The 13,900-nt window shown below is 45.5% G+C and overlaps 1 protein-coding gene across 7 annotated transcripts in view; it reads right to left on the bottom strand.

Annotated features, from left to right (window-relative positions):
- The window catches only part of PAQR5 (progestin and adipoQ receptor family member 5), a 92,304-nt gene that overhangs the window by 68,882 nt on the left and 9,522 nt on the right, over positions 1-13,900 (bottom strand). The window contains exon 1 of one of the 7 annotated variants that reach the window (XM_064382155.1): positions 8,187-8,201. The exons of the other annotated variants lie outside the window; for them this stretch is intronic. The gene's annotated coding sequence lies outside the window, so the exon portion shown is untranslated. Of the gene's footprint in view, positions 1-8,186; positions 8,202-13,900 lie in introns of those variants that run through there. 7 annotated transcript variants of the gene reach the window in all.

Here is a 13,900-nt window from a genome sequence, read left to right as displayed (position 1 = left end):
TGGAATTGGCAAGTGCATGACAGTGCGGGGGTGGAGGGGAAGATTCTTACTACATTTGTCCCTAAACCCAGGTAGTCCCTGTCCCTAGAGCTCCAACTGCCATTGCTTGTTGTGGGAAAGGATTCACATTGCCCAGGGAGAAAAAGCAGGGCCTCTATATGAAAAGTGAGGAGAAAAGAAATCGTTTCTGTGGTTTAGACACCTCTCCCAAACATGCGTCCCTCGGCATGGGTAAGTGCCAGTCAAGGTGAAACACACTTGGAGATAGGTCCTTGTATTTCTTGGCACAGGAATACCACACAGGGCTGGCTGGGGAAGAAGGTGGAAAAGTGGTTGCCTCTGCACTGAGTCAGGGGCCAGCCCCTATGCCCCGAGACTGGAGATTTCACCATTCGAGACCTATTTCCTTGGGTCTACAAGGACGCTTGTGTGGGAAGTAGAAAAGTTCCTTTTTAAAGTTTCCATTCTTGTTAAAGAATGAGTATGCTGGTATGGACTGGGAGGCGGATCCAAGATGGCCAAATAGGAACAGCTCTGGAGCGCAGTTCCCAGCAAGAAGAACACAGAGGGTGAGTGGTCACCACATTTCCAAATGAGTTATTACTACCCACAGACCAGGAGATTCCTGGGATGAAAAGTGCCACGAGTTTTCAGCATGGCTGTTTCAGCTGGCACAGCGGGTCTCCACACAAAAACTCACACAAATCTGGGTGGCTGTTTCAATTGGTGCCTGGAACACCTGGGAGACAGAGCTGCCCATTCAACTGAAAAAAAGGGGGCTGAAACAGGGAGCCAGGTGATCTGGCTCAGTGGGTCCCATCCCCACAAAGACCAGCAATCTGAAACGCTCTGGGTTGAGAATTTCACAGCAAGCACAACTGGACCTGGGACGGTCCAGCTCTGTGGGGGGAAGGGTGTCCGCCATTACCAAGGCAGTCTACCACTACCAAGGCAGTCCGCCATTACCGAGGCAATCTGCCATTACAGGGGCAGACTGCCATTACTGAGGCAGTTCTAACTACACCTCTGTAAACAAAACTACAAGGAAGTTCACACAGCAGCTGGGCAGAGCCCACAGCAGCTCAGCAATGCCTCTGCTGGCAGGCTGTGACTAGGCTATCTCCTAGTTGGGCAGGGCATCTCTGAAAAAGGGCAGCAGCATGTCAGGAACTTATAAATAAAGCCCCACCTTCCCAGGACAGAGCACCTGGGAAAAAAGGTGATTATGAGTTCCACTGCAGCAGACTTAAACGTACCTACCCAGCCGCTCTGAACGGAACAACAGCTTAGCACTTGAGCTGCTATAAGGGTCAGACTGTCTCCTCAAGCAGCTCCCTGACCCTCGTATATCCAAAGAGACACCTCATAAAGGAAAGCTCAGGCTGACATCCGGCGGGTATCCTTCTGGGATGAAGATAACAGAAGAAGAAACTGGCAGAAACCCTTACTGTTCTGCAGCCACTGCAGGTGATCCCCAGGCAAGCAGGGTCTGGAGTGGCCTTCCAGCAGTCCTACAGCAGAGAGGCCTGTTAGAAGGAAAACTAAGAAACAGAAAGAAATAACTTCATCATCAACAAAAAGGACATCCACTCAGAGACCCCCATCTGAAAGTCACCAACTATAAAGACCACAGGTAGAAAAATCCACAAAGATGGGAAGAAATCAGCTCAAAAAGGATGAAAACAGTCAAAACCAGAATGCCTCTCCTCCTCCAAGGGATCACAACTCCTTACCAGCAAGGGAACAAAGCTGGATCAAGAATGAGTCTGATGAATTGGCAGGAACAGGCTTCAGAAGGTGGACAATAACAAACTTCTCTGAGTTAAGAGAACATGTTCTAACCCAATGCAAAGAAACTAAGAACCTTGAAGAAAGGTTTGAAGAAATGCTAACGAGAATAAACAGCTTAGAGAGAATATAAATGACCTGATGGAGCTGAAAAACACAATATGAGAACTTTGCGATGCATACACAAGTTTCAATAGCCGAATCAACCAAGCAGAAGAAAGGATATCAGAGATTGAAGATCAACTCAATGAAATAAAATGAGAAGGCAAGATTAGAGAAAAAAGAGTGAAAAGACATGAACAAAGCCTCCAAGAAATATGGGATTATGTGACGAGACCTAATCTATGTTTGATAGGTGTACCTGAATGTGACAGAGAGAAGGAATCCAAGCTGGAAAACACTCTTCAGGGTATTACCCAGGAGAACTTGCCCAACCTAGCAAGCCGGGCCACCATTCAAGTCCAGGAAATGCAGAGAACACCACAAAGATATTCCTCAAGAAGAGCAACCCCAAGGTACATAATTGTCAGATTCACCAGGGTTGAAATGAAGGAAAAAATGCTAAGGGCAGCCAGAGAGAAAGGTCAGGTTGCCCACAAAGGCAAGCCCATCAGACTCACAGGGGATCTATTGGCAGAAACCCTACAAGCCAGGAGGAGTTGGGGCCAATATTCAAAATTCTTAAAGAAAAGAACTTTCAACCCAGAATTTCATATCCAGCCAAACTAAGCTTCATAAGCGAAGGAGAAATAAAATCCTTTATGAACAAGCAATTGCTGAGAGATTTTGTCACCACCAGGCCTGCCTTACAAGAGCTCCTGAAAGAAGCACTAAACATAGAAAGGAACAACTAGTACCAGCCACTGCAAAAATGTACCAATGGTAAAAAACATCGACACAATGAAGAAACTGCGTCAACTAATGGGAAAAACAATCAGCTAGCATCAAAATGGCAGGATCAAATTCACACATAACAATATTAACCTTAAATGTCAATGGACTAAATGCCCCAATCAAAAGACACAGACTGGCAAATTGGATAAAAAGTCAAAACCCATTGGTGTGCTGTATCCAGGAAACCCATCTCAAATGCAAGGAAACACATAGGCTTAAAATAAAGGGATGGAGGAAGATTTACCAGGCAAATGGAGAGCCAAAAGAAAAGCAGGAGTTGCAATCCTGTCTCTGATAAAATAGACTTTAAATCAACAAAGATCAAAAGAGACAAAGAAGGGCATTACATAATGGTAAAAGGATCAATGCAACAAGAAGAGCTAACGATCCTAAATATATATGCACCCAATACAGGAGCACCCAGATACATAAAGCAAGTTCTTAACTACCTACAAAGAGACTTAGACTCCCACACAATAATAGTCGGAGACTTCAACACTCCACTATCAATATTAGATCAATGAGACAGAAAATTAACAAGGATATCCAGGACTTTAACTCAGATCTGGACCAAGCAAACCTAATAGACATGTACAGAACTCTCCACCCCAAATCCACAGAATATACATTATTTTCAGCACCACATCACACCTACTCTAAAATTGACCACATAATTAGAAGTAAATCACTCCTCAGCAAATGCAAAAGAATGGAAATCATAACAAACAGTCTCTCAGACCACAGTGCAATCAAATTAGAACTCAGAATTAAGAAGCTAACTCAGAATCACACAACTTCATGGAAACTGAACAACTGGCTCCTGAATGTCAACTGGATCAACAATGAAATGAAGGCAGAAATAAAGATATTCTTCGAAACCAATGAGAATGAAGACACAACATACCAGCATCTCTGGGACACATTTAAAGCAGTGTTTAGAGGAAAATTTATAGCAATAAATGCCCACATGAGAAGCAAGGAAAGATCTAAAATCAACACCCTATCATCAAAATTGAAAGAGCTAGAGGAGCAAGATCAAAAAAACTCAACAGCTAGCAGAAGATAAGAATAAGGTCAGAGCAGAACTGAAGGAGATAGAGACACAAAAAATCCTTCAAAAAATCAATAAATCCAAGAGCTGGTTTTTTGAAAAGATCAACAAAATAAACAGACTGCTAGCCAGATTAATAAAAAAGAAAAGAGAGAAGAATCCAATAGATGCAATAAAAAATGATAAAGGGAATATCACCACAGATTCCACAGAATTATAAACTACCATCAGAGATTACTACAAAGAACTCTATGCACATAAACCAGTAAGCCTGGAAGAAATGGATAAATTCCTGGACACTTGCACCTTCCCAAGCCTAAACTAGGAAGAAGTCGAAACCCTGAATAGACCAATAACAAGGGCTGAAGTTGAGGCAGCAATTAATAGCCTACCAATCAAAAAAGGTCCAGGTCCAGATGGGTTCACAGCCGAATTCTACCAGATGTACAAAGAGGAGCTGGTACCATTCCTTCTGAAACTATTCCAAACAATCCAAAAAGAGGCAATCCTTCCCAGATCATTTTATGAGACCAACGTCATCCTGATACCAAAACCCGGCAGAGATGCAACAAGAAAAGAAAACTTCAGGCCAATATCCATGATGAACATAGATGCAAAAGTATTCAATAAAATACTAGCAAATGGATTGCAACAGCACATCAAAAAGCTTATCCATCACGACCAAGTAGGTTTCATCCTGGGGATGCAAGGCTGGTTCAACATACACAAGTCTATAAATGTAATCCACCACATAAACAGAACCAAAGACAAAAACCACATGATTATCTCAATAGATGCAGAGAAGGCCTTTGACAAAATTCAACAGCGCTTTATGCTAAAAACTCTCAATAAACTAGGTATTGATGGAACACATCTCAAAATAATAAAAGCTATTTATGACAAACCCACAGTCAATATCATACTGAATGGGCAAAAACTGGAAGCATTCCCTTTGAAATCTGGCACTAGACAAGGATGCCCTCTCTCACCACTCCTATTCAATATAGTACTGGAAGTTCTAGCCAGAGCAATCAGGCAAGAAAAGGAAATAAAGGGTATTCAATTAGGAAAGGAGGAAGTCAAATTGTCTCTATTTGCAGACAACATGATTGTATATCTAGAAGACCCCGTCGTCTCAGCCCAAAATCTCCTTAAACCGATAAGTAAATTCAACAAAGTTTCAGGATACAAAATCAATGTGCAGAAATCACAAGCATTCCTATACACCAATAACGGACAAACAGCCAAATCATGAGTGAACTCCCATTTACAACTGCTACAAAGAGAATAAAATACCTAGGAATACAACTAACGAAGAATGTAAAGGACCTCTTCAAGGAGAACTACAAACTGCTGCTCAATGAAATAAGAGAGGACACAAACAGATAGAAACACATTCCATGCTCATGGTTAGGAAGAATCAATATTGTGAAAATGGCCATACTGCCCAAGGTGATTTATAGATTCAATGCTATCCCCATCAAGCTACCTATGACCTTCTTCACAGAACTGGAAAGAACCACCTTAAACTTCATATGGAACCAAAAGAGAGCCTGCATAGCCAAGTCAATTCTAAGCAAAAAGAATAAAGCTGGAGGCATCACACTATCTGACTTCAAACTATACTACAAGGCTACAGTAATCAAAACAACATCATACTGGTACCGAAACAGAGATATAGACCAATGGAACAGAACAGAGGCCTCAGAGGTAATGTCACACATCTACAGCCATCTTATCTTTGACAAACCTGACAAAAACAAGCAATGGGGAAAGGATTCCCTGTTTAATAAATGGTGTTGGGAAAACTGGCTAGCCATGTGCAGAAAGCAGAAACTGGAGCCCTTCCTGACACCTTACACTAAAATTAACTCCAGATGGATTAAAGACTTAAACATAAGACCTAACACCATAAAGACTCTAGAAGAAAACCTAGGCAAAACCATTCAGGACATAGGCATAGGCAAGGACTTCATGACTAAAACACCAAAAGCATTGGAAACAAAAGCCAAAATAGACAAATGGGACCTAATTAAACTCCAGAGCTTCTGTACAGCCAAAGAAACAATCATTAGAGTGAAATGGCAACCAACAGAATGGGAAAAAATTTTTGCAATCTACCCATCTGACAAAGAGCTAATATCCAGAATCTACAAAGAACTAAAACAGATTTACAAGAAGAAAACAAACAAACCCATTCAAAAGTAGGCAAAGGATATGAACAGACACTTTTCAAAAGAAGACATCCTGGTCAACACAGTGAAATCCCATCTCTAATAATACCAAAAAAAAAAAAAAATTAGCTGGGCATGGTGGCGCGTGCCTGTAATCCCAGCTACTCAGGAGGCTGAGGCGGGAGAATTGCCTGAACCCAGGAGGCAGAGGTTGCGGTGAGCCAAGATTGCACCATTGCACTCCAGCCTGGGTAACAAGATTGCAAAACTCCGTCTCAAAAAAAAAAAAAAAAAAAGAAGACATACATGAGGCCAACAAACATGAAAAAATGCTCATCATCACTGGTCATTAGAGAAATGCAAATCAAAACTACATTGAGATACCATCTCACACCAGTTAGAATGGCAATCATTAAAAAATCTGGAGACAACAGATGCTGGAGATGTGGAAAAACAGGAACGCTTTTACACTGTTGGTGGGAGTTTAAACTAGTTCAACCATTGTGGAAGACAGTGTGGCGATTCCTCAAGGAACTAGAAATAAAAATTTTATTTGACCCAGCAATCCCATTACTGGATATATATCCAAAGGATTATATATTGTTCAATTATAAAGACACATGCGCACGTATGTTCATTGTGGCACTATTTACAATAGCAAAGACCTAGAACCAACCCAAATGCCCATTAATGATAGACTGGACAAGGAAAATGTGGCACATATACACCATGGAATATTATGCATCATAAAAAATGATGAGTTCGTGTCCTTTGTAGGGACATGGATGAATCTGGAAACCATCATTTTTAGCAAACTGACACAAGAACAGAAAATCAGACACTGTATGTTCTCACTCTTAGGTGGGTGTTGAACAATGAGAACACATGGACACAGGGAGAGGAGCATCACACACTGGGAACACATGGACAGAGGGAGGGGAGCATCACACACTGGGAACACATGGACAGAGGGAGGGGAGCATCACACACTGGGATCAGTTGAGGGGGCTAAGGGAGGGACAGCAGGGGGTAGGGAAGTTGGGGAGGGATAACATGGGGAGAAATGCTAGATATAGGTGACGGGGGATGGAGGCAGCAAACCACATTGCCATGTAGGTACCTATGTAACAATCCTGCATGTTCTGCACATATACCCCAGAACCTGAAGTGCAATAAAATATATATATTTAAAAAAAATAAGTGTGCTAATAACTCTCTGTTAAGCACTATCCTATGTAGCTATTAGACATGCCATGCTTACAAGCACGTTGTACATTCTATGTCCTTGTACTTTAACCAAGATATCTATGCTGGACATGCTCACAGGCATGTCCCAGCTCTCCATCACTTTTACCTGTTTAGAAAAGCTTTAAATTGTTAACCAGTCTGGTTTTAGTTTAGATTGTGAGGACTGGCTTCAGCCAATGGAGATCAGACACAGCAGTAAGGATGACCCCAAATGCGTAGGGGATAAATTTGCGTGTTTTCCTTTGTTCATTGTACTCTCCTGGCAAGATGGCTAGCGAGGGTACCCTTCCTGCAGTCCAGGAAGTAGAAATTGTGTTGCTGAAAGATCCTTTGTCTCAGTGCTAATTTTTCCTTGCAGCACTGAGCATCTATTTCCAACACTTGAAAACATGAAGACATGCTAATGCTTTGGGGAGAGGGACGTGTTGCGGGGATTCATTGGAATTATTAGAGCAAACTTTTCTTTTCTCTTGTTATTTACACAAAGACCCAGATCTTTCTCCCTGAAGAAAGTGAATTCATTTACTCAATAATTGTTGACAATTGATGCTGCAGGGACACATCAGAGCAGAAGGGGAGGGGAGGAAGGGCAGAGAGCGCAGTGGCAGTCGTGTTGAGGTCCATCATAAACAGTCTGTGGGGCAGGGACCTCTGGGCAAGGAGTCCTAAGACCTGATTCAAGTCTGACCTGAACTGTCCCCTGGGAAGCCCAAGGGGTTCTGTACAAGCTGCACACCCTTCTGTTTCCTCATCCCAGGCCGAGAAAATGGAGATGACAACTCCTGCTCTGCTCCTCCAGAGTGGCCCCTAAGCACATTTAGTAGAGTGTGCAGCACCAACAGGTGCCCAGACAGTGATGCTGAGGGCACAGCCCGGCACAGCCCAGGTGCAGCTCAGGCACAGCCCAGGCATGTGAAACCCTTCGGCTCCCCCAGAGCAGGAGTCGTTTAACCCCCCAGAGATCCGGCGCAGCCTCTGTTCATACCTGCAGGATACTGGAACAAAGCCGTCTTTCATAGAACCAGACCCACCTTATCAGGAGAGCTGTTTTCCCTTTGAAAGTCAAATCTGAGACCGTGGGACAATGTGGGGTGTTCCCAGCACAGCAGGCCTGGTGGAGGCCCAGCCAGAGGCAGCGCTCCCTCTCTTCCCCAGCACGTGGCCCACCCAGCCTCCAAGAGCACGGCTGGAATTCACCTTCTCAGCCTCCTCTGTTCTTTTCAGGCCCTTAAGGTAATCCTGAGAGTGTGAAGCAAAGACTTTATCATCCGTGGGAGGGGATGGTCCAGATACCTAAAGGCAAAAATGCTGCATCCAGAAGAGAAGCCAGGTAGGAATCCAAGGCCCAGAGATGTCGGGGGTCTGCTCAACACCACACAGCGAGCTGATAACAGGGTAAGTCCAGAGACCATGGTCTTGTTAAGCTACACCCAGAAGTGACGTTCCAGCAGCTGGGCATCTGGGACTGCCTCTTCACAAAGGTGAAGATTAAACCGAACCAGACCAGGAGGGAGAGGAGGGAGGAGGGCAACTGGGCCATCACTTTCCCTTCCTGCTCGGTTAAGCCTGTGCTGAAACCAAAGGTTTCATCCTCCTTCACACAATTTCCTTTTTTTTCCACTTATAATTTGTAAAAAAAAAAAAAAAAAAGATTAGTCAGCTTCTAGAGAGGATGTGTACCAAAAACATCCAAGAAATGAACTATTGACATCCTGCATTTCAGAAACAGAAGTACTCCCCGCTCCCTATCACCCCCTTTCAGCAAGCCAGGTTTCAGGCAGGAGGCATTAGTGAGCCTGATCTGGGAAAAAGGTTGTTCCCTGCCATGGGGGTGCTTGGGGAGGCGGCTATGAAGGAACTTCAGTCCCTCACAGAAATGCAAGGTCCTGCCTGGCACGGTGGCTCACATCTGTAATCCTAGCACTTTGGGAGGCTAAGGCAGGTGGATCATGAGGTCAGAAGTTCAAGACCAGCCTGGCCAACATGGTGAAACCCCATCTCTACTAAAACATACAAAATTAGCCAGGCATGGTGGCGCATGCCTGTAATCCCAGCTACTCAGGAGGCTGAGGCAGGAGAACTGCTTGAACCTGGGAGGCGGAGGTTGTGGTGAGCTGAGATTGCGCCACTGCACTCCAGCCTGGGCAATAAGAGCAAAAATTAGTCTCAAAAAAATAAAGAAGGAAAGGCAAGGTCCCTGGGTCCACCTGCTCCCCATGCCCTGCCCATCCAGCTTGCAGCCCCCCAGGACTCCCCAGCTGGCAGAGAGGGGTGAAATTCACAGACCCCCATCCTCACTGTGGCAGGAACTCCATTGCCTCTTGTCCCTTTCCTTCTTAGGCGGCTCACCTGCTCACCTATCACCCCCCAACCCAGCCCAGGGTGACCCATCACCATCCACTGGCCACCTTGAAGGGCTGTCACTCAACCTTCCCTCGGGGGTACCTGGCTCTGTAGGGGCCGGAAATGGGGCCTCCTTGGTGGGCTTCCTTTTCTCTTCCTTCCACTTTGCTACCTTTTTTTCAGATGTACTGTCTGCTCGAGCTCTTCTGCTTTCAAGAAATCTTCTCTGCCAACCACAGCCCAGCTGGGTTCCCTGTATTTATTTATTTATTTGTTTGGTGGTGGTTGTTGCTGTTTTTGAGACAGAGTCTCACTCTGTTGCCCAGGCTGGAGGGCAGTGGTGCAATCACAGCTCACTGCAGCCTCAACTCCCTGGGCTCAAGTAATCCTCCCACCTCAGCCCCCTGAGTAGCTGGAACTACAGGCACACATCACCATTCCCAGCTAATTAAAAAAATTTTTTTTTTAAAAAAATGGGGGTCTCACCGTGTTGCCCAGGCTGGTCTCAAACGCCTGCGTTCAAGGGATCCTCCCTCCTTGGCCCCCCAAAGTGTTGGCATTACAGGCGTGAGACACTGTGCCTGGCTGGGTTCTCTTATTCTCTGCATTGACAACAGGGACTACAGGGAGTCATGACAGTGTCTTTTGTGTGTGTGTGTGACACAGAGTCTCACTCTGTCACCCAGGCTGCAGTGCAGTGGCATGATCTTGGTTCACTGCAACCTCCATCTCCCAGGTTCAAGGAATTCTCCTGCCTCAGCCTCTTGAGTAGCTGGGATTACAGGCGTCACCACACCTGGCTAATTTTTGTATTTTTAGTAGAGATAGGGTTTCACTGTGTTGGCCAAGCTGGTCTTGAACTCCTGACCACGTGATCTACCCCCACCTCGGCCTCCCAAAGTGCTAGGATTACAGGTGTGAGCCACCACATCCAGTCTCATGACAGTGTCTTTCCCGGGGAGGTAAAACACACACAACAAAGGTTTAAGATCCGTGGCACCTGGCCCAGTTCAGGGTTCATGAGAACTAGGCAAGCACTTGCTGAATGTGAGATGACCTCCCCACAAATTCCACTCTCAAAAAGATAAATAACTGTCTAAGCAACAATAAAAGAGAAATCACGAGATAGCATGAGCCATCGCCAAATAGGTGCATGCATTTGTGAGCTTCCCGTGGATTTATTGATTTAAAGCACATAGGACCGTGACCCAGGCCAGCATTATTAGAATAGGCAAATCCCTATCCCACAAAAAGAGTCTGTGTGATTTGAGGCAGCGTGGAACAGGGCCTCAAGCTCCAGCACAGCAACACCACCCCCCATCATCCAACCATTATGGCTCGAGTCTTCATGCTTTAAAGACTTTGATCTGGCCAGGCTCATATCTATAATCCCAGTACTTTGGGAGGCTGAGATGGGTGAATCACAAGGTCAGGAGTTTGAGACCAGCCTGGCCACTGTGGTGAAACCCTATCTCTACTAAAAATACAAACATTAGCCCGGTGTGGTGGTACACACCTGTAGTCCCAGATACTTGGGAGACTGAGGCAGGAGAATAGCTTGAACCCAGGAGTCGGAGGTTGCAGTGAGCCAAGATCACGCCTCTGAACTCCAGCCTGGATGACAGAGTGAGACTCTGTCTCGAAAACAAAAACAAAAACAAAAAAAAAAAAAAAGACTTTTTGGTCTTCAAGTTTTCTTTCATCAAGTCAAAAATGCCCCTGGAAAGTCAGAACCAGTTGTCAGGTAGGGGCAGCTGATCCTGGGGGAGGGAGGCACTGGGCGGGAGAAGGGGGTTTTCATGGGGAGGAAGCAGGCATCCAGAGGGCTGAGGCTCACTTCACCTAGGAGGGAAGTTCCCCTGCTGCTGTAACAAACAGAAGAGAGAGAAGAGGATGCCTTGTACCAGCGTTGAGGGGCAAAGTCAGGTGGTTGAGCTCAGCCAGGAATGGGGTTTTGTTAATCTGGTAACCAGAAGGTAGCAGGGTAGGGGGTTTGTCAGGTTGGACTCAGTGCAGGGTTGGATCGCACATCTAGGTCCTTCATCATAAGCAGCTTCAAGCCCCACCCTGAGCCCCCAGAGGGAGTTACCACAAAATTAAATCATTCTTGGAAAGAAAAATCCTGTTTGCAAAAAAGCATCTGCAGGCTGCAGCCTACCTCTTGGACCCTATCGCCCCTGCCTCCTCTATACACCATCAGACTAACCTCCTCATTGTAGATTTGCCTCCAGCCTCCTTCAGGTCTAATTGCTGTCCTCCCTGACCTCCAAACACACACACACACTCCCCTGCACCCCCTAGTCTGCTCTTGCCATTCCCACTACAAGGCATCTCCTCATCTCCATTCTTCGGGACCCATCTCCCCAGCCCACCTCCTCCAGGAAGTCTTCCTGGAGAGCTTGCTTATCTTAACCACTCATGCTGTGGTAGCTCTGGAGCCTCATTGGACCTGCAGTTTATTGACCCTTAAATTCGATTCCTGTTTGAGAGTCCTTCGTGGTCTCAATTGTACTTGCAGGATTGTAACTGATGGAAGCAACTGAGTAATAACAGAGAGAGGCAGTGCTGCTGAAGGAAGAACGCATTACCTACATTTCCCAAGAGGATGGGGCACGCCAAAGCTGGTGTGTGGCCGCAGGGGAATCACCAGGCTTTGGTCAGTGAGCAGGAGGCCTCAGTCAGATCCTTTACTGGGTTTCAATGGGAAAAGCACAGCAGGGCAGGTTGGGCAGGTTAGGAATGGCTAGTTTAAATAACCCTTATGGACACTGGGGCCTAGAGGTTGTCCCAAGTTGTTTGGTACCTGGAACCAGGTGACTAAGGGCAGGGAAAGATTGGCAGGGTGCATCAGACTTAGATAAGGAAGTGATTCAGAGCATGGATTTTAAATTGCAGGGGAGACGGAGATGACTTGGGCTGATCGTTTGGCCCTGTGACTAGCAAATGCCACACAGACAAACACAAAATCTAAGCAAACAACGTCAGAACACCCATCCACTCACTTCCCCTATCTCACTCAGGTTCCAGGGTTCATCGCTCCAATCACTCTCCTGCTAAATCTGTGAGCTCTCTCTAACTCTCGATCGCTCGTGAAAACACAGCCCCTTCTATAGATGAACTCATGACCTCTTTCACTCTTTCAACGTGTAGCCACCCACTTCCTGGCACACAGCTCCCTCTTCCCTCCCTTCTATCTGTCATGACAGTGAGGTGGCTCCCTTCCTGCCTAAGGACAAGCCCTGGTCCATTCTGGAACTCACCTCGATGCTTCCTCAGGGACCTCCACATCTGAGATCCCCTTTCTCTAATGAATCTCTCCCATCAACATTCATAATTCTTAAAAAAATAGCAGTAACAGCAAAAAAGGGAAAAAATCACTGACCAAATGGGGAAGGAAAAACGTAAAGTGTATTCCAGACAAAAGACTAGCTTCCCCAGTACACCAAGACTCCCTCTGATTCCTCTAATAAGAAAAAGATCAACAACTTCGAAGAAAATGGATAAAACACATGAATAGACAGTTCACAGAAAAGGAAATTCAAATGACTTTTTATCTGTGATAATGTACTCTACCTTATTCAAAAATGCAGGTTAAAACTATATCAAGAATCTTTTTTTGTCTTCCAGATTGGCAGATACCGGTGTGTCTGGTAGCACTCTATTGGAGGCTGTGGAAATGAGCATCTTATCTGCTGCTGGTAGGCGGGTACATTCTTATAGACTCCATGGAAAGCACATTGCTGGTATCCTTTCAAATACAAACAACATAACCCTGACCCACCAATTCCACGTCTAGGACTTTATCCTACCTATAGCCACCTATATTTGCAAAATGACCGAGGTACAAGGGATTCTGCGGGAAATCATTTGTGGTGGCAAAAGGCTCAAAACCCACCTCGTGTCCAAAAAATAGATTAGTTAAATAAGTTCCGTGACATCCATATACAGTCATAAAGCATTTTTTTTCCTCCCAGATTCCAGCAATTCTTCCGCCTCAGCCTCCCAAGTAGCTGGGATTACAGGTGCCTACCATGATGCCTGGCTAATTTTTGTATTTTTGTAGAGACGGGGTTTCACCATGTTGGCCAGGCTGGTCTCGAACTCCTGACCTCAGGTGATCTGCTGCCTCGGCCTCGCAAAGTGCTGGGATTACAGGCGTGAACCACCTCACCTGGCCAAGAAGCAGCTTTCTATGTACTGATACGAGAAAACCTTACAGTAGATAGCTAAGTGGAAAATTAAGACTCAGGGGCAGAGTGCATGCATGCGCCACCATCTGGGGGAAAGAATCTATATATGTCTTTCCTAACACATGCATGGGACTGCTAACGTTGCCTCCAAGGAGGGAGGGAACCAGGAGATCAGGGGAGATGGGGGGTGAAAACTCTTCCTAGTGAGATCC

Source organism: Aotus nancymaae, unplaced genomic scaffold, assembly GCF_030222135.1.
Source record: "Aotus nancymaae isolate 86718 unplaced genomic scaffold, 86718_ANA_hifiasm-v0.15.2.pri h1tg000003l, whole genome shotgun sequence".
NCBI classification, from domain to species: Eukaryota; Metazoa; Chordata; class Mammalia; order Primates; family Aotidae; genus Aotus; species Aotus nancymaae.
The sequence above is the reverse complement of the archived record's forward strand: the minus strand, read 5'-3'. Positions and strand labels throughout refer to the sequence as shown.